Genomic DNA, 22,079 nt, shown 5'->3' on the forward strand with positions numbered 1-22,079 from the left:
CTGTTTGCAGCAACAGATAAAAGGACCAGAGCTGCCAAAAAATTTGAAGAAAACATCTAAAATATGCTGAAAAACCTGCAGAAACTACATCACAATGAAGCAAACATGCAGCCTGAAAACTTTAGAGTTGAGCTTTATTTTAGATTTCTGGGTTACAGGCTGAAAATGAAGCAGAGAGAGAAAAAAATCAACTTTGCAGTTTCATCAGATTCAGATCAAAACTCCATGAAGCCACTAAATGCAGCTTAGTTTTCATTTGATCCTCATTGGTCCACAGAGACAAACAATATCAGACACTAAATGACAGACATGATCAGATAAACAGGATCAACATCTCTAAGGTCAGAGTTCTTCATCGGGATCCAGTCAGAGTCTCTTTAACTCAAACTGCTGCAGCTTCAACCTCTGGATCATCAGGACAGCTCAGCAATTGCTCCCCAGGCACCGCACAGTGGCAGCCCACTGCTCCCCAATGGGGATGGGTTAAGATGCAGAAGTGAATTTCTCCATTGTGAGATCAATTAAGTTCAATTATTATTATTTTCTCCTCCACTAAGATAATCAGATCCTCCACCTCCTGGAGAGAGAAGAAGGAGCAACAGAGGAGATCAGTGAGTGTTTCAGCCTCTGGAAGCTGAACATGAACATCTGTTCCTGAAAAAATCAGCTGACTAAGAAACATGGAGGCTGTCCCTGAACACATCTGGATGAAACTAGTGAGAGAAGGACACATGTCCAGATGAGCTGAGTGGACTTCAGCAGAGCTTCTACTCTGTAGAAAGACCACATGGTGACTAAATGTAATGATGGGCTGTGAAATCCGTGATTTGCTGGCTGCAGTCAGACTGATCTCAGAGCTGTGACTAAGATGAAACTGATCAGCTGTTTGCTGTTGAAATAAGAGAACAAAGAGTCTGAGATCAGATCTGATGCTCCACAGCTTGATGAATGAGGACCACTGTCTCTAGACATGGTGGAAGGCTGTCAGCTGGAATCCAGGTGCATTTCATGGAGACATGAACACAACAACAACAGTCATCTTCACATGGACACAAAGACAGGAACACAACAAGCTGCTGGCTCCCCTGATTGGCTCATTGTTGTCTTTGTGTCCAATCAGGAAGCCTGTCACCATTCTCCTCCCTCTGAGAAGCTGCAACTTTACTGGAAACACTTTGCTTTGGTACCAACTGGGTTCAGAACAGTTCTGCTGACAGCAGCTGGACTCACTCCAACCATCTACTTACAGAGTTTTCAGTTTGTAGTCTGGACTCTTTACAAGATCCTGCAGCTGCTGAACATCTGACTCCTTTAGGTTGTTTCCTCTCAGGTCCAGTTCTGTCAGATGGGACTGGTTGGACTTCAGCGCCAATACCAGATGATCACAGCTGATCTTTGACAAACTGCAGAAATACAAGCTGAATAAAGAATCAAAGATGTGAGCTGAAGCCACCAGGATGCAGGTTCTAACAGTCCAACAGAACCAGTTAAAGAACTCTCATTAATATTAATGACAACAAACTGCTGCTTCAATAAAGACCTGCTGAGTTCAGCTCTTCAACAATCAACAATATCAGAACTTTCAATAGTTAAAACTTGTTTAGCAGTTTTTACAGTCCTGGCTCTCATTTAGAAACTTTGTTTGGAATCCGTACTAAAAGTGAACGCCAAGAAAAAGAAAATGGAGTATGGCAAAAATATTCAGATGAATCAAACCATGCTGAGGCACAGCAGCAGCCATTTTCCTTTCTAGATCCCAGCTGTAGCGATACATTTGGTACCAGGTTCTGGCTCAGGTTCTGCCCTCTACACGCCCAGATTCAAGCAGAAACGGTCAATGCAAAGCACCTCATGAATGTTAATGTGTAGAAAATGTGTCAGCTGATCATTTTTTCATCATGGTGACGCAGCAGCCACGGAGAAAAAGCAAAGAAACGTTGGGAAAATTTCCCAGAGAGGCGTTTATTAAATGTGGAAATCAGAGGTAAAAGGTCAGATGTTGTCCACATTAAAACAAGTTGTTAAGAAGCTGTTAAAATAAGTTGTTAAAAAGTAAACCACGCTGTGCTCTGTGTTTAAATCCCCCTGTGGCTGTGGGTTCAGATCCACATTCAGAGGAGAGAGGTTCCCCCCCGCCCCCCCATTATTACCCCCACCCCCCCTAAAAAGGTGAGCACTGCCTGGGTGTGAGCAGAAAGCCTCCTTCTCTGCTCTCTGGGGGTTGGAGAGCTGCCTTTCACCTCCTCACAGGGAGGTGGACCCACTTTCCCCTGTGTGGAACAGCACAATGCATGCTGGGAGTCAGAAGCAGGATATTGTCCAGTCCTCATTATTGGCCAGGAAATCTTTGATCCCTGAAAGCGTGTTTCCTCAATTCTCCATCTGCACGGTCTTCCAGCAGTGCCAATGCATCCAGCCAGCAGCATTACGCACGAGTGTGTTTGACTGTTTGCATTAATTAAAGTGATTGCTGCTCACCTGGTCACAAAAATCTGTGCAACACGTCACCCTAGTGATGATTGGAGAGAGGAATGTGAAGGTAGAAAACCCAGAGAAGATGTTAGCAGACTTTGATTTAAGATTTAAGATGGCTTATGGGCATTTAGATTTATCTGAAATGTCCCAGATGGATTTAAGAGTCACCAGCAGCAGAATGAATAATACTGAGGTTTTAATGCTTCTGATCAAGATGATCTCTGATTAAAGTCTGATATGGAGTGAAAGTGAACGTCTGAGAGGAATCCTCATGCAGGTTGGCTGCAATTCACCAATTCACCATCTGCGTCTCCAGTTTCCCCGTCTCCAAAATGAGCGTACGCCTGGGTCAGAGCTGGCATTTTCCCCTAAATTCATTTTTAAAGATCCTAACTTCTGGTGGAAAGTGGCATACGCACATTTCAGCTCCATTTAGTGTCAGCAAGCTTTCTAAATGACTGCCCTGCTGACTTCAGCTCTTCACCTCTGTCAGCTCCACCAGCATCTCCATCAATACAAACTCAGCTTCTGCAGCCAAATTATTCAAGTTTCACAGAGAACAAACAAGTCAGCAGCAACTGTGGAGCAAATATGAACAAATGGAGATTAATGCAGATAAATGATCTATTTTAATGATTCCACAGCCATAAAAACATGATGTGATGGAGAATATTTAATGTAAACTGACTTTAGGAGCTGAAGCTCCCAGAAGCAGAAACTGGCACTGTTACATGTTGTGTCTGAGTGTTTTAGTCAGTAAAACCCTTCCAGAGCTTCTAAAAGTGCTGAAGCATCAATCAGGGATTATAGATTTGTTCCTGTCAGACAGATTCCAGGAGCTGAAATTCACTTTTCTAAACTGCTTGAATCCCCTCTGAGCCGCTTCACATGAGGGGCATTTCTACACACTGGGGGTCCCAATGATGTCCGCTTCTGACCTGAGATCAGAGCTCAGACTCAGTTACACAGAGAGACAACATTAAAAAAAGTCCAAGAACAAACTCAGCAAAGATTTATTACAATAGAAGATCTGAACGTTGTTTTCAGCTGAATTACATCCACTTATTCAAGTATTTTAAAATCGTCCTGTAGAAAATGGAGAAAAACCTGATAAAGGTTTAAATAGATTAAAAACCTTCAAATAAATGAAACATTAGTATTTTATTCTTCCTCAGTTCTGGATGAAAGCCGCAACTCTAAACTGAAATTCAGCTCATTGTTTCATGTTTTCTGCTGATTATTAAATAAATCCTGAAGGGAAGTTAGAAAGAGAAAGAAACTTTAAGTGGAGCAAAGCAGTGAAGAAGAAAGCAGACTTTACCATGAAGATCCTCAGTGTGGATCAGTAGAATATCAGCCAGATGTCTGCAGTTTAGTGTCAACACAACTTTCACATCACAAATATCAGAACTAAAACATGGAGTCTGACCTCAGTTTCTGTAGTTTGCAGAGGGGAGTCTGGAGGAAACCACAGAGCTCCTTCACTCCACAATCTTTCAGGTCGTTTCCGCTCAGGTCCAGTTCTGTCAGATTGGACGGGATGGACTTCAGCGCCGATCCCAGATGATCACAGCTGATCTCTGACAAACTGCAGCTCTGCAATCTGAATAAAGAATAAAAGATGTGAGCTGAAGCCACCAGGATGCAGGTTAAAACCGAAACATGAACAAATAAATGATAAAATGTAGAAAATGAATGTCCCTCAATGTAAAAGTCCCAGAAACATGATGAACTGATGTCTGATATGTGATCCATTAGAACTGATTTAAAGAGTTAAAGCCAGCAGAACCAGAACATGTTATCATGACATGTGAAGCTCCAGATCAAGGTGTGGTTCTCAGCAGTGGCGGCTGGTGATGAAGATGTTCTGGGGTTAGGACTGGGGGGGCACTAGAGCTTGGCGATTACCAGCCAACAATAAACTCTACTTGAACATAAATCCATCCATGATCACTTGCTGCTGCTGGATATTTAAGTCTGATGGCTCTTGCGTCTGTTTAAAATGCTGCTGTCTTCTAGTCTGGCTCAGGGTTCTGCTAGAACAGTGGTTCTCAGAGCCAGAATGTTCTAAACATGGATCATTTAACAGAGTTTCAGCTCACATTGTTCTGGATTTATCTTCAAGCTAAAGCAGCAGCCTGCATGGAGGCTTTTATCTAAGGAAACATGGCGTCTGTTTAAAGTTCTACTCCTTCAGTCCCTGATCACTGAACATTGGTCCCATGTTCTGCTGCTGGGCTCACATGTTCTCCATCATACTGGCTCAGTTGTTCTCAGTGGGTCCCTGAGTGTCTGGTGGCTCATTCTGAGAACTAAAACCTACCATGAGGAGACTTTCTCCACCTGTGGCCCTCAGCTGTGGATCAGCCTTCCTGAAGACCTGAGGGCAGCTCAGAGCTTTGGACTAAATAATAATCATCTGCATTTTTCAGCACATCTTTGGAAACCAATGAAATGTGTCCTCTGCATTTAACCCGTCCCTCAGGGAGCAGTGGGCTGCCACTGGGTGGCGCTCCGGAGCATTCTGGCTCTAAGGGTCTTGCTCAGGGACCCAGGGCAGGAGCCTGTGGGATTTCAACCAGCAAACTTGCAGTGCAAACATGGGACTACAGATCTATGCATGGTATTAGGTTTTAGCACTAAATACTGAACACTGGAATAATGAGGCACAGACTAAATCCCCATTTGACACAAGTTATAAAGTGTTAACAATACCCCCCCCCCCTTTATTTAGGAAAATAGAAAGGTGAATAAAATAAATGTACTTTAGGACCTTTAAATAAAGACAAGTAACAAGCACTTCTCTGCATACAACAGCAAAATAAAAACCCTCAGGGTGTCAATCTGTGATCCCAGTACAATAATATTTGCTTAAATGCTTATTAATTAAAGCTAAAGTCGGTAAAACCCAAGCTAACCCTATGTTGCAGGCCTGTTTCTATGCTTGTGAACATGGAGACCAAACTCAGTGGTGGCTTCTCTCAAAGAGCAAATAATAAACTAAAAAGGAACCTTGGTCCAGATGAATAATAACGCTAACAGAAATGCTCTGCTCTGTGACCACTGTGAGGGACAGAGCCAACCAGACCCCATGGACTCCTTTCCTGGCCTGATCCTGGATCCTGGTTTCTTGGAGCAACGTGGACCTCTGCTCCCTTTAGTCCTCCTCTCCAGTGGAAAAAACTCTCCTCCCACAGTCACGGCTCCCACTCCAATACTGGTCCACCAGCAGGGTCCACGGGTTCAAAGTGATTTTACCAAAATCATCTGCAAATAAAGATTTCCCTTTACTACCATCTATCTAATCAGAAATGTCATTTATCATAATATTAAAAAGAATTGGGCTATACACACTGCCTTGTGGGCTACCATTCTCAACAATATATCTAGTAGAGAAATCAGCCCCAACTCTAACTTCTATCTCTCTACCAAACAGAAAATCTAAAACCCACTTAGAAATCTGACCACTTATGCCAAGTTTTTCTAATTTAATCAATAATCCCTCTTTCCATAACATCTTATACACCTTTTCTATGTCAAGGAACACAGCTATCACTATTTCTTTATTTCTTTGAGCTTTCCTTACTTCTGACTCCAGGCACAGAACCGCATCCAAAGTATTTCTCCCTTTACCAAAACCACTTTGAAAAGGACAGAATAAATGTTTACTTTGTAGAAAAGATGATATTCTGTTACAATTCTCTCCATTGTTTTCCCTAATTGAGATGTACAAGCTATAGGCCTATAGTTTGAAGGCTCTGCTGCATTTTTACCTGCTTCAACACAGGAATTATAACTGACTGTTTCCATGCTGCAGGAATAATCCCTGTCTCCCACATCAGATTAAACAGTTTTAAAATAACAGTCAGAGATCTATCATTTAAATGTTTAAGCATTATATAACAAACTGCATCTTTTCCTGGTGTCTTCCTAACTAGAGCTTGTGTGTCTTTGCCCTGGATGAGCAGAGGCGTCCACTCCTAGAGGAGGATCCTCCTTCAGGCTCAGGGAGAACAACAGCGGACACTGAGCATTCTCTGGTGTGGAGAACAGGTCCACTGCTGGCCTGCAGAACCTGCTCCAGATCTGAGAGATCAGGTGGTGATGGAGGGTCTAATCTCCCTCTGGACATGATGTGCGCTCCTCTGTTCAGGACAGCGGGGATGTAAACTGCTCTGATGGAGAGCAGATTGGTGCGTTTCCAGCACAGCAGCCGTCTGGCCACCTTCAGCAGCTGAGCTGAGCCACCCCCCCTTTATGCCGCTGCTGTGACCCTGTTGTCGGTGTGGATCAGAAGCTGCTGGTCCCGCAGCAGAGGAGCAAAATGCTGAGTCAGCTTCAGCACCTTTATGTGGAGAGACATGTGGTCTGGCCACTTCTCTGCCACTACCTGGGACAGACACCTTCCTCCCAGCCTGACAGCGTCTGTGAACACCGGGACGTGTGACGTAGGTCTGCTGAGGGGAACTCCCTCTGACTCAGTTTTACCAAATTAGGCAGGCTTCCAACCAATTAGGCTTTTGAACACAAAAGCCTAAGTTTTATTCCAATTAGCTGGAACAAAAATAGCTTATGGGCAGATTGTAAAAAATTTGGGAAGCTTTTCACAACATTTGTTAGGCTTTTAGAAAGAATTACTAACAAAATATATCAAAATAGTCGTCAAGGTCGGATAGGAAACCAAAACAATTTAATAAAATGCCATCTCCTTCAACTCATACTGATGAATTTATTTTTTAAGTAAGTAGAATCTGTCAATCTGACATCATCACTGAATAGTAGTTGTAATGAATAATATTGATTGTTATAATAAAACATGAAAATAATAATGGTTAATCAAGTGTTTGGTCAGTGTAAACGCCCAAGAGGGGTTGAGTTCTACTTATCAACTTGAAAATATTTCATGACTGCGTGTAAAAAAAATGTTTGATTGAGCTATGCTGAGAGAAATTAAGTTTATATTAAAATAGATAAACTCATGTTGGGAAGCAATTTATTTATTTATTTATTTATTTATTTACGGTTGATATATCATGATTCTTAAAGAGATCTTTTGTGTTATTTGGTTGTCTGATTGCATATTTTGTTCGGAGCCCGTATGCACAGTTTTTTTCAATGCTTCAGCGCAGTTGTGTACCAATGGCGTATTCTTATGTGTTTAATAGTTCTTATGTGTTTAATAGTTCTGTGCTTTTAACGTGAGAGAGTTTGAGATTTGGGCTTGTTTTTTTCTTTTAAGTTGGTCAATGGGCAGGTTTTATGTTGGGTTTCGGTTACTGGAAACTAACAGTGAGATAGGGTAACCTATAGCGCTGTGTCTTGACTCAAAGTCCAGCATAAGCTACATGCTTATTAACATGAGCAATGGTGTAGAAGAGGTTCTGCAATTACAGCAGCTAGGGAGCACAAGGAGCAGAACAAAGCAGAGTTCCCTTCTGTCTGCAAGTAACCCAAGTTTCTTCAGTTTGGCAGTTAACCTGCTTGGTTCTGCTACTTGTGCTCCTAGCTACCTAGCTAACCCTCCTAGCTGTCGTAGCTAACCCTCCTAGCATCAATGTCTACTCCACTTTAGACTTCAGTGCTGACATTTCAAACAGAAATTATTCACACTGCTTCCAGCTCGCTCTTGTTTGGTTCGTTGTCACTTCTTGTAATTGTTTGGTAATCAGACCAAATTTTCATCCCGCTCTACCGACACCGATGGTGACCACAGGCAAACAGCGCGGCGGCGGCGACTGAAGGCTATGACTCAGTGTCCCGCCCCACTCCGGCTGTGATTGGCTAGCCTGTTGCCTTCAGTCGTTGATGTGATTGGTTAAATTGTATGACTGACACACCAAAGATAGTACTAATAGGAGGATGGCCACTCCGAGGTATAAAACAACAAAACAAAAAAATACAGCTTCCAGTCCTGGGCAGGCACGGCCCCCCAATGCCCGCCCATGCCGCCAGGTCTGCCAGTTTTGTCAGCTATGGAGCCAGAGCTCTGGTCTGCACCGCCGCTTCCTCTCTGGACCGAGCCAGCAAGAGCTGGTGGTCCACATAAAAGAGAACGTGCGTGGAACCAGAGAGGAACCTAACAGCAGGCAGTTGTAGTGACAGGGAATCCCCTGGAAGGAGAAGCGCAGATACTTCCCGTGTTTGGGGATGATGGAACATGGAAGTAGTCCTTCAGATCTATGGAGGAGAACCAGTGGTTCTGGTGAACGTTCTCCAGCAGCTGTCTGATTGTCAGCATGTGGAACCGTCTCTCTGTGATCAGAACCAGTACATAAAGGGAATAGAACCCCGTGGAGAACCCTGGAAATGATGTCTTTATCCAGGAGTTCCTGCAGTTCTGACAGGAGAGCAGCACTCTGCTCTGGAGACGCTAGAACCGTCTCCATAACTCCTCTGAACTGTGGAGGAGAGAGGAGGTGCAGCGTGGAGCCTCTGCTGATCAGTCTGTGAGGAGGAGAGAAGGAGGAAAGAAGGAAAGAGATGGAGGAGAGAGGGAGAGGAGGAGAGAAGAGGAGAAGGAGAGAGAAGGAGGAGGAGAGAGGGAGGAGATGAGAGGAGGAGAGAAGAGGAGAAGGAGAGAGAAGGAGGAGAAGGAGAGAGAAGGAGAATATGAGGAGAGGAGGAGGAGAGAAGGAAAATATAAGGAGAGGAGGAGAGAAGGAGAAGAGAGGGAGGAGAGAAGAAGGAGAGAAGGAGAAGAGAAGGAGAAGAGAAGGAGAAGAGAGAGAGGAGAGAAGGAGAGAAGGAGGAGAGAAGGAGAAGAGGAGAACGAGGAGAGAAGGAGGAAAGAAGGAAGAGAGGAGGAGGAGAAAGGGGGAGGAGTAGAGAAGGAGGAGGAGAGAAGAAGGACAGGAGGACAAGGAGGAGAGAAGGAGGAGAGAAGGAGGAGAGAGGAGAAGAGGAGAGAAGGAGGAGAGAGGGAGGAGGAGAGGAGGAGGAGAGAGGGAGAGGAGGAGGAGAGGGGGAGGAGGAGACAGGGTGGAAAGAGGGAGGAGAGGAGAGGGAGGAGAGAAGGAGGAGAGGAGGAAGAGGAAGAGGAAAGGAGAGGAAGAGGAAGAGGAGGAGAGGAGAAGATAAGGAAGAGAGAAGAAGGAGAGGAAGACAGGAGTAGAGAAGGAGGAGAGAAAGAAGAGAGAGGGATGAGATGAGGAGAGAGGGAGGAGAGAAAAAGGAGAGGAGAGGAGGAGAGAAGGAGGAGTGGAGGAGAGAGGAGGTGCAGCGTGGAGCCTCTGCTGATCAGTCTGAGGAGGAGAGAGGGAGAGAGAAGGAGGAGAGAGGGAGGAGAGGAGAGAAGGAGGAGAGAAGGAGGAGAGAGGAGAGAAGGAGAAGAGGAGGAGGGAAGGAGGAGAGAACCAGGGGAGGAGGAGGCTGATGGAGGAGGAGATAAGGAGAGGAGGCGGCTGATGGAGGAGGAGAAGGCTGATGGAGGAGGAGAAGGCTGATGGAGGAGGAGGCTGATGGAGGAGGGGGAGGCTGATGGAGGAGGAGGAGGCTGATGGAGGCGGTTGATGGAAGACTCGGCTGATGGTGGAGGAGGCTGATGAAGGAGGAGGAGGCTGATGGAGGAGGCTGATGGTGGAGGAGGCTGATGAAGGAGGAGGAGGCTGATGGAAGACTCGGCTGATGGGGGAGGAGGCTGATGGAGGAGCAGAGGGAGGGTCCAGGAGCCGTGGAGCTCCTGAACTCCTGACGCTGGCCACGGTGGTCCAAGCAGCCGGCAGACCAGCGAGGGACGTCGGCCCGGAGCAAGGCCTCCCCAGGTCCTGAAGCGTCTCTGACTCCTCGGCGTTCTTCTGGATCTTCTCCAGCGCCGATTTAAAGTGAGAAGCCAACAGAGCATCCGGGCTGATGGGGCTCCCAGCACCTCCTTTTTCACATCCTGGGAGGAGGAGGATGGAGGAGAACAGCTGGAGCCAGATGTTCCTCTGGATCAGGGTCTGCCAGGCAGAAATGGTCTGCAGACTAATAGAAATGATGATTCTTCAGTTTTTCTTTGCTTTCCATTTTGGTGCTCAAACTTGTTGGCTTGTTGCTGAACGGTACTGCTGAGTCCAGAGAGCGTCTGCTGCAGTAGAGCTTTTTACTTTTCAATATTGTGGTGTAGTTTTAATAGCCACACTGCTGGCTCCTGTTGTGGGAGGTTTGGGTGGAGTATTAAACAATAGTAACTGAGTTCCCATCTTTACTAAATGACTAGACAGTGGTATAACGTTCCAGCACTTTTATTGAGAAACAGAGCAGAGATTCACATAGTTGGAAAGTAATCGCACCCCACGGTTCCGCTGCAGTCTCTGTCTGCCCTGTGTCTGTCTGTGTCGCTTTTCGGGCTTCCCCTAATACTGCACCGTGGCCTTCCCATGAGACAAAACAAAGACAGTCTATCGTAAACAATCAGTATCCCTCAGCAGCTGCAGCATTTGGCCTTGCAATCAGAAAACAGTGGATCTTATACACAGACATCAGGTCTCCAGGCCTCCTCTGTCCGAGTGGTGTGAGGCCATAGTGACTTCAGAATAATAATTCTTATAACATTCCTCTCTTTTTTTTTTTTTTTTTTTTTTTTTTTGATGATGGCGTCGTCAGCATCAAGACAAAACAAGATGACCCACCACTTGAAAATGTGAACAAAACACAGAGGAACCATTTCTGTAAACTCGTAAAGTGGGACCCAAAGGGTTCCCGTGTTGGAACCGGGTAGTGCTGGAACTTTTAGTACAGATCAACATGAATGCTTCATAGAGCTTTAACACACAAGATCAAAGGTTTAGCTTTCATCTACAATTTAGGATTCATCTAATTAGGTAAGGACTGTTTTAGGTACCTATGCGCACATTATTTTAAAATTACATTAGACTATGGTAAGCTAAACCCTGTTCAGTAACCAAGGTCGAATCCGTCTACTCTGACCCACCCTGAATACCCTCCTACTCCTTTCTCCACTCACCCCTACGATGGACAATAATCCAGCACTCCAAACTTACAACACCAGGAGCAAAGGCAGGAGAGGTTCAGTGCGGGCAGGGGAAACGCCAGAAAAAGCTACCCCTAGGGGGCAGTAAAAACTGGCAAGCCCCCTCCCAGGGAAATCTGCTCTCGGCCAATCTGAGCCTGAAAACCCTGTATTGAATCTAAGTCTTATCATTACCAGCTAATATTAAAGGATCTTTAGAGCCAATCCGATCCTGGTTCTTCCTATATCAAATCAAAAGGTGCATAAACCATAGATCCTTGTGTGTCTGAAGCAAACAGTTTCCATTTTTTACCATAAAACCATATTGATCAACATGATGTAACATTAAAGTGTAGATCTCATAACACAAAAAAATCAAACATGTGAGTCAGTGGAACAGAGCAGTTAAACAAACAGCAACACAATATGAGAAGAGTTCTAAACGTCAAGAACGCAAAGTTAAGAAAGCCTTCAGGCCATTCAGGCACAAGGCAGAAATTAATCTAATCGCGCTTAGGGTCTCTTCAGGCAACTCCTCCCGTTGAAGAATAAGGAATCAGAGTTCTCTGGCTTCTTCATCCCCAGTCCTCTTCTGGTTCCTCCACGCAGGCTGGACGATTGAGCTGGATGGTAATAAGTGTTCAGTTCTGGATGGGCACTGAGCATTTTATTTTGCATTTCTCTCTAATAAAACACTTTGTGAAGATGGTCTGCAGACACGAGTCCTTGTTCCCACTAGAGAACAGAAACAAGGTGTAATTAGTGTTCTTATCAAAACCCCTTTCATGTGTCATTTATTAAAACATTCTTCAAGCACTTTCACATTCAAGATATTTCTGTGCACAATTATTTAGCTCTCAGAATTCTGCAATTCAATTATTAGTTAAAAGAGTAATCTTTAAGTTCAAATGTATCTGCAGTAAATTCATAATAATTCTTAACAGAATGCTTTTAATGTGTGTCTTAACTGTTGTTGTCTGACAGTTGAAGTTCTCTGCAACATAATTTCATCAACATATTCGTTTCATGACATTTCCCATTTATTTTGAAAACCCAACTGAGAAAAAGAAAGCCTTTCCATGTGAAAGCCTTTTCCCTCTCTCCCTCTTTTTTCTTTTTTTTAAGTGAGGTGCTGTTCTGCACAGAAAAGACAAAATATTTATACCATGCTGTTACTGTTCAAGGATGCCATGGTTCTACAAACAAAGCAATGAGAGAGAACAGGAGCTTTTGAAAACGCTCTAACATTGTAGAACAACTAAAGCTACTTAAGCAAATCAGAATTAGTTCCCAAATTAATCCTAAAATAAAGTAAACCATACATGTGATTATTTATTTTCTTAAACTGAGGATTAAGGACTTTTATTAAGAAGTTCTTGGGTGAACGCGTCTCTGCATTCCTATTTGCCTAGGCCTCTGCAATCTGATCTATGATCTATGTATTCTGAGTGCCTGGTCAGGAAGGGTTAAGGTTCTCTGAAGCTTTCTGTTTTCAGCAACCCTGAAAACCCAGAACCCTTTACAGTCAGTGTTAGGTGTCAGGTAACCTGTGGGACCACCTTGTCGTCCCTCTGGTTCCACCAGCTGTGTCAAGTCCACAGCAGCTCGTCCTGGGTGCCATGCCCCAGGGGTCTCCACACCCCCCTGTGTGGAACGTCTCTCATTGTAAGGATCTCACCTTATGTCCCGTTCAAAACAGGAGTTCCAATGTGGGGTGTCTTTGCTGCTTTAATGTTCCTCAGAGAAAACCTTCATTCATTGATATCACCTTCAAGCTGTTACCCTTTTATCATCACAGCCCCCCAACCATCCTGACCAGATCCAAAATGTCCCCATAATTTAATCTAATTAAATTAATCTTACTTATTTTCTGTATGTAAGACAATAACCATTAAATTATCCTGATCTAAAAGCCCTCAGGTTAACAGGTTAACTGGTTAAAAAGACTTTTGAGTTATTTGTGTTCTAGTTGAAAGATATTAAATCTCCATAAATATTGTAACCATTGTACCCTGATGCTTTAATCCTAAATTTACCCATGTTAGTTAGTAGGATGTGTCATTATGCTAATTTTATTGCAACATTACCCATTTTAGCCAGTAACCTTTTCTTTGCGTTTTATTGATGCCTGCCAGATTGGCAGAAATCAGCTTGCTCTAAGATGTTCATTAAATGAAATGCTATTTAAAAGTTCAGATTACTCTACGTATATAGTGAAAACAAATTAATTCATTTATTTATTTAACTGTTGATATAATACCCACTTAATTTATTAAGTTGCTCCATGATTCCATCAAGGTGCTTCTTTAAAAGTTTTCACCTTTACATAATCTTTATGTGTTTTGTAATGTGTGTTTTGTTTTAATTGTGTACAACAAAATCTGAAGTGAAATGCATGAAGTCGTGTCTGCAGAACTCATCTGTGTTTGTTGTCGAAGGTTGTCCGATGCCTCAGTCATAGTCCTTCAATGTCCATTTTCAGTCCAATGTCTAAATTCAGCAGCCCAACATTCTCGTTCTCATCAAGAGTCCATCCTCCAGTCCTCACGCCTGCAAACAGAATGAATTCTGCCAGCATTTTTTGCCAAAGAAAACGCTCCATAGGTTGAAAAGAAATTACAGCAAAGCAGTCACAAACATTTTAACTACAGTGTTCCCTCTAACATGACAAACATAAAAGAAACAAAAGGATAAAAAATAAATCAAACTTTGTCTCTGACAAAATAAAACTCAAAACTGGATCAGGCTGAAGTCAATGACATCACCTTTAGTCCTTGTCCCAAGGATCAGCCCCCATGGCACTGCGGCACTGTTTCTGCATTCTCTCGCATCTGAGAATGTCTAAAATGAGACTAAATCTCTATGTTAGCACATTCCTATCATATTGACCAGGTTTCTTTGCAAAGAAAAAGAAGCAGAAAGATAGAGCTGTTAATAGCAGAAAGCAACAAACATCTTTAAGACACCACCTTTCCTGCTGGAAGATCTGGCATAACTTGGTTAAAACCAAGTATAATTTAGTGTCCAAATCTGATTATAACTCCTTTAATCTGAAAGCAATAACTCAGAGAAAAACAAGAGTGTTAATAGCATGCAGTTAAAACCCTGGTCCCCTTAGTGTCCCTTTAACGTGATGTTTTCCCTTTTTTTCTCTGATCCTGGGAAGGTTTCTATTCTTCCCCTTTCCTTTGAAACTCTGTTCAAAACACCTCCAAAAGAAAGAAAACAAAAAAACGAAAGAAATGAACCAAAAAAACTAAAACAAAATTGTTTTCCAAGGAGCACAATTATGTCTTTTCCAATATGTCATAGGTTTTTTTTTTTGACTTATTACAAACATTTTTGATATATTTCTGGTCCTTTGACCATGTGTATTTGCTGTTAGTAATAATTTTATTCATATATACCTTTTCAATCTAAATTGGTCAAGTGTGAAACTTTAAAACAATGATTTTTCCCTTTTAGTTTTTGAGCTTTTAGTGTTTCTCTATAAATGATAAGAGTTTTCCCCATAATTCCGCACATTGAGAAGGCTACCCAAAACAAACCAAGATTAGAATTAAAATTTAACCCTTCAGAAGCTGGCTTTATTTTATTTTTTCCCTCTGACATAGTTTTCGGGCCCCAGGCCAGAACACACAGACCCAGCCTCGCCATAAACATTCAGATGTTTAAATCATGGTCAGATTTGTTTATCATATCTATTGTCCTTCTCAGGTTATACTGTCCCTCTGAGGATCGCCTCAGCTCAGCATTACTAATAACATCAGATGATTTCGTAACTGATGACGCGTGTAACGTGGCCTTCTGATATTTTGACGCTTCTCAAAATTTCTCATTAGTTGCATTCAAATTCCAAGTAAAAAATAAATAAAATAAATGAATAGAAAAACCTTAGAAAAGCAACCATATTTAGTTCCATACAGTTTGTTCAAAGCACAGTTTTCCCTCATCTATTTAAATCAAAAATCTTGTATATCTAAACTTCTTTCAACTGGACTGGTTTGTGATGAATCATTATTATTATAAGTAATGAGATCTCAGTAATTTTAAATTACTTTAGGGCTAAAAAACAAGTTATAGGATCTCAGCCTAAATTTGTAAAACAGTAAACTTAACAAGCTTATGTAACGCTTATTTCCAATTTCTAACAAAGCTGAAATATTTCCATTCAAGCCATGTTAATCTCTCCGTGTATCAATTTAATTTGGTCCTGATATTTAATGTTAAAAAACAAACTTTGTTATTTAAATCTCTCTTTTACTGTACCTCTATTGTTAACATAGTCCATGCTTAAAATGTCATTTGAATTACGGAGCTGCAGTTCTCCCAAAACAAATGAACATTCTGAAACCATGAACATTACTTTTACCCCGAATTAATTCACACAGATGAACGTTTAGTTACATAGATACATACACACGTACAGTTACATACAAACGATGACATTCAGACAGACAAACACGTGCAGGCCTGCCTTTTCACCATCTTAAATAGTTCTATGTTTTTCATAATTTTTAAACGTCAACGCCGAAAGATGTTTTCAACGCGTTAAGTTCCCGCTTAGTTTAAAAGGTGGAGAGCGTGCGCTGGTTATGACCCCCCGATGCTTCGTCCACACGCGGTTTTACGCTTCAGCCCCGCAAGGATACAACTCTGTGTCTCGCAGACACTTGGACACTTACCCATTTTTGAAAGTTATACGTCACTATTAGCAGTTCAGAACAGTTTTATCCACAACGGAAGTGCCTAATCGGTCCCCACGTAAACGCTTCCCCGGTGCAACGCCTTTTTAGTTTCGTTTCCGTTTCCTTGTTTTTATCGCTTTTCTTTTTTTCTCTTAATTTTATTTTTATTATTTAGTAGCAGTACTGCAATAACATAAAATAATAGTAATAATAATAATCCCTATGTGAGAAATCTGCATGTTTAATCAAATTATTTCAAATCATTTATGCATGTCATGCGTCTGGGCCCCTACGTTTTTCAGCATGAAATCGAACGTCTCACCCTGGGGCTAGGCTTGACCCTGAAAAACCTCTGCCTTTCCCCCATTACACTGACTCTTCTGCATCCAGACTTTTTTTTTTTGTTTGTTTTTATTTATTTTATCCTTTTTTTGTTTTTTATTATTATTTTTTACGTCCTTAGCACGATCGACCAACTAAATGAAAGGCCTCACATCCGATGGTCGCCTTTTTGGTATAATGGTCGGGGTCCCCACTTATCAAAGCTGCGAACGTCTTCGCAACAGTCAAGGACTTAAGCATCCCTGCCGCTTTCATCCACAACAGAAGTGGACAGCCTCTTGCACAAACCCAAGACAAGAGGACTTTAATGGACCAGCTGCAAACTGCTCAGCCGGTCACCTGTTCTCCAGGTGAAAATCACTCTGCCACTCCTCCCCCCTTGTGGGAAAGTCCGTATTTCAGCTGAAAACGTATTCTAATTAAATTTTGAATTTTAGTTTAATGTTTAAACCTTAGTCACCGTTCGGTATTGTGAACCCTGTTTTATTTGCCTTAAGGATTAAATATAATTCATTATTTCTACCGGCTTTTACTTTTACTGCCTTTTAGGTTTACAGTTTTTAATTTTAAAATTTCTTGAGGTATACTTTAAAATGGGGTTTAAAATTTAAAAGCTTGCAAGCATTTTTTGACCAATTGCGTTTGTTTTTAAAAGAGCTGGAAAATAATCCCCTTACCGTCTCATGAAAGAAAGGTTTGGATCTTCGCGCCGACGCCCAGAGACGCTCCGAGACCAGGAGCTCCTCCACATCCCTTGAAAATCCATTCGGGGTACCAGAGGCCGGATAACCTCTCCGGGCCGGCCAAAGCAGCTCCTGTCCTCGGACTCCCTCGCTCGTCGGTCGGAGATCCTGTTCGTGACGCCAAATTGTTGTGGGAGGTTTGGGTGGAGTATTAAACAATAGTAACTGAGTTCCCATCTTTACTAAATGACGAGACGGTGGTATAACGTTCCAGCACTTTTATTGAGAAACAGAGCAGAGATTCACATAGTTGGAAAGTAATCGCACCCCACGGTTCCGCTGCAGTCTCTGTCTGCCCTGTCTCTGTCTGTGTCGCTTTTCGGGCTTCCCCTAATACTGCACCGTGGCCTTCCCATGAGACAAAACAAAGACAGTCTATCGTAAACAATCAGTATCCCTCAGCAGCTGCAGCATTTGGCCTTGCAATCAGAAAACAGTGGATCTTATACACAGACATCAGGTCTCCAGGCCTCCTCTGTCCGAGTGGTGTGAGGCCATAGTGACTTCAGAATAATAATTCTTATAACACTCCTGGTTCTGGTTCTGTCTGATTGAGCTGTCAGACTGAAGAGGACGGTTCCTCTCTGACCCGCACCAACAGAACAGCAGCTTCAGGACAAAGCTGAGCTGCTGGAACCTGCTGGTGCCGTCCATCCAACCATTTTCCACCAGGCTTATCCCTGCTGGGGTCCTGAGGGCTGCTGGTGTCTATCTGCAGCTGTCAGTGGCTGAGAGGCGGGGTTCACCTGGACAGGTAAGCAGCCTATCACAGGACAACACAGAGACAGACAGGACAACCAACCATTCACACACACACTCAAACCTAAGGAGAATTTAGAGAGGCCAGTTAAGCTAACGGTCATGTTTTAGGACTGTGGGAGGAAGCCGGAGTACCCAGAGAGAACCCAAGCATGCACAGGGAGAACATGCAACCTGCTGGTGCCGTCGCTTTGATTTAGTTTACATTTTCTCTCTTTGTTTTTCTCAAACATTAATTTTTTTTAGATAATACTATTTTATTATTTTTATCTTACTGTTTATGTGTATGAATGTGATCCTGGAACTACTCTGGAGGAACAAAAATTAATGTTTCATGTAAAGATGTGACAAAGAAATTAAAAATAAAGCTAAATGATCTGATCTTGTTATCTAAATCTTTCCCAAATCCAATTAAAACATCTCCACCAATGATTGACATAATTTGACTTATTTTCCTAATTTTTGTTCTTCAGTCCAAAACATTTTAAGTGTGAAATGTTCAATATTGAAAATATCAAATAAGAAAATAAATAATTGACAAGGCAAAACATTTGGACAGCAGGTTGTCTGTAAAGAAAAAATGTCAGAACAAAATTATTAATTAAAATAAGTTTTAAAGTAGCAGTAAAGATAAAACCTACATCAGCTTCTTTACTTTACAGAATGGAGTCTCCAGGATCTTACAGAGACGCTTCATCTCAGAGTCTCCAAAGGTTCTTCCTCCATAGATCTGATCTATTTCCAGGTCAGTCAGGGAGAGGTTGGACTTCAGAGCTGAGGCCACAACTTCACATTCAGTCGGTGAGAGCCTACAGCCCACTAGTCTGTGATGAGAGAAAGAATCAGATCAGTTGTAGTTAAATCAGACTAATAAACACTGACAGATAAAAGATGATGACTAAACAGTGATGTCATCATCAGATGAACATCTGCTCTTCACATCAATGTCCTGTTTGACCCACACAGAGAATTTTCAGTCTCTTCAGGTCTTGGTTCTACTGCAGAGCTGCTGTGTCTCTGCTTTGGTTAAAAGCTTCATTTAACCACAAAGATGAAGAAAGATCATCTAGAGTAAAACAACAGAACTGACTAAATCTATCTGGATGTCCATGGTAGCATTTGGTCGTCTCCTCTATGTCAATCATCACCAGATTATCTCTAGACATATGTGAGTCTAGTGATAATACACTATGGTTGTTTTGGCTTCATCTCACTTCCAAATCATCTCTAACTATACATACAAGTGACGCCTCTTCCTTTTACTGGAAGTGACCAAACTGGGTAAAATTACTGGTAGTGTATCAAAAAGAAAACAGGAGGCTCCAGTTTTCATTTAGTAAAGAGAGTCATGACTTAATGTAACAGATAACGGCGTAACGTTACTTCCAATAGAAAACAGTGTGTTACTACAACTGCATCAATAAAGCAGCTTTTCTTCAGAGCATGCTCTCCGCTGCAGGAGTTTACCAGTGGCTGACTTAGTTTAGCACTTTACTTCTTCAGTGGTATAATAGCTGAAGTACATTCAACCTGCTGCCGTCTGCAGTGGAGGGAGCCCTATTTCATTTACTACAAAGTCTGTTTTAGTTTGATATATTGCTGCAAGAGAATATTTTGTTACAACCATTTATAGCTGGTTGCAGCTTGTTAATGGGCAATAATTATCAAGTTCAAAAACATTTGGTTTATTTTATTGTTCAACAGGCTGCTGCTGCTTATCCTTTAGCCCTGCAAACCATCCTTCCACCCCTCCACCCCCACCACTTTGCCCCAACCAAGAGACACAAGGGTTGAAGATGTCAGTGACAGTCGTAGACACTGGGAGACAAACATCGTTGTGGACTGTTTCAGAGAACAATGAAAGCTAACCTATTACTTAGAGGTTAGGAACTGAACAGCAGACAAACCAAGGCTGTTCAACCATGCCACTCATCTGGGCTGTTTTTCACACAATATTTCCGATGTTCTCTGATTTATTTAGTTTTTACAAAGAAGTCATTTAGGGGCCAGATTACCATCACCAACGGACCAGAAGTGGCCTACAGACCATCAGTTCATTAGCCCTGACCCAAAGAGTGATTTTCTAAAGAGGTGAATTGTGGGTAACAGCCCAATGAGAGAAGAGCTGTTTAAAGTTTAAAATGTGTCTCTGGATGATTGAATCTTTCTAAAAGATCAAAATCTTTAAATATAAAAAGCTGCAGCAGAGCTGACCTCAATGAGCTGAAGATTTAGAAATCTGATGGTTAAAATAGTCCAAAGTATGAAGGAAGTAGTTAAAGGTCCAAAAACGTCCAGAACCGACTGAATAATGAAGAATAAACAGGACGGCAATAATGCTGAATCAGCATCAGTCAGTGAAGACATCTGGACTCACCGAGCCTTTCTGCAGTTCCTCACAGCTGGAACCAGTCTCTGTCGTCCTGATTCTGATGTGTTGTACTTCTCCAGGTCCAACTCATTCAGAATCTCCTCTGACATCTGCAGCATGTAGGCCAGAGCTGAGCACTGGATCTCTGAGAGCTTCTCTGATCTGTTCTCTGATTTCAGGAACTGTTGGATCTCCTGATAAACTGAGAGGTCCTTCATCTCCATCAGACAGTGGAAGATGTTGATGCTTCTGTCAGGAGAAATATAATCAGTGTTCATCTCCTTCAGGTTGGTGATGACTCTCTGGATGGTTCCTGGACTGTTCTCTGTCTAACCCAGCAGGCCTCCTAAGAGTCTCTGGTTGGACTCCACAGAGAGGCCATGAAGGAAGCGAGCAAACAGGTCCAGGTGGCCATTTTCACTGAGGAGGGATTTATCCATGATTCTCCTCAGGAACTCATCCAGAGATGTTTTATTGTATTTATCTCCCAGGAAGTTCTTCACCACCTGTGTGTTCCTGCTGGTGAATCAGTGGAACATGTAGACTGCAGCCAGAAACTCCTGAATGCTCAGATGAACAAAGCAGTAGACTGCTTTCTGGAAGATCACGCTCTCTCTCTTGAAGATCTCTGTACAAACTCCTGAGTACACCGAGGCCTCTGTGACATCCAGACCACACTGCTGCAGGTCTTCTTGGTAGAACATGATGTTTCCTTTCTCCAGATGTTCCAACGCCAGCCTCCCTAGCTTCAGGAGAACTTCTCTATCAGCCTCCATCAGCTCCTGTGGACTCCTCCCATGTCCTTCGTGGTACTTGTTCTTCTTCCTCCTGGTCTGGACCAGCAGGAAGTGAGAGTACATGTCAGTCATGGTCTTGGGCAGCTCTCCTTTCTGCTCTGTGGTCAACATGTTCTCCAGAACCATAGCAGTGATCCAGCAGAAGACTGGGATTCCACACATGATGTGGAGGCTCCTGGAGGTCTTGATGTGGGAGATGATTCTGCTGGACAGCTCTTCATCACTGAACCTCCTCCTGAAGTACTCCTCCTTCTGGGCGTCGGTGAAGCCTCGTACCTCTGTTACCCCGGCAACACACGAAGGAGGGATCTGATTGGCCGCTGCAGGTCTGGAGGTGATCCAGACCAGAGCCGAGGGAAGCAGGTTCCCCTTGATGAGGTTTGTCAGCAGAACGTCGACTGAAGACTTCTGTGTGACGTCAGAAACCAGCCGACTGTGGTTGAAGTTCAGAGAAAGTCTGCTTTCATCCAGGCCGTCAAAGATGAAGAGAAGTTTGTGGCGAGCCAGCTGCTCTGCTGGGAGCTTCTGGAGGGTTGGATGGAAAACATGGAGCAGCGTGAGAAGACTGTGCTGCTCACCTCTGATCAGGTTCAGCTCCCTGAACGACAGCAGAACCACAACACCGACATCTTGGTTCTCCAATCCCTCGGCCCAGTCCAGAGTGAACTTCTGCACTGAGAAGGTTTTTCCAACACCAGCGACGCCGTTGGTCAGAACCACTCTGATGGCTCCATGTTGGTCAGGTGAGGCTTTAAAGATGTCGTGGCACCTGATTGGAGAGTTATGGAGGTTCTGGATCCTGGAAGCTCTCTCCAGCTGCTTCACCTCATGTTGTGTATTAACTTCTTCACTCTGTCCCTCTGTGATGTAGAGATCAGTGTAGATCCTGTTGAGGAGGGCTCTACTTCCTGGTTCATCACTTCCTTCAGTCACATGTTCACATCTCCTCCTTAG

General features: G+C 43.0%; 1 pseudogene; it reads right to left on the reverse strand.

The window, feature by feature from the left end:
* Nucleotides 1-210: 210 nt before the first annotated feature.
* LOC118562407 lies at nucleotides 211-22,073 on the reverse strand (annotated as a pseudogene).
* Nucleotides 22,074-22,079: the final 6 nt, after the last annotated feature.

The sequence above is a fragment of the Fundulus heteroclitus genome, unplaced genomic scaffold (genome assembly GCF_011125445.2).
Source record: "Fundulus heteroclitus isolate FHET01 unplaced genomic scaffold, MU-UCD_Fhet_4.1 scaffold_91, whole genome shotgun sequence".
Lineage (NCBI taxonomy): Eukaryota > Metazoa > Chordata > Actinopteri > Cyprinodontiformes > Fundulidae > Fundulus > Fundulus heteroclitus.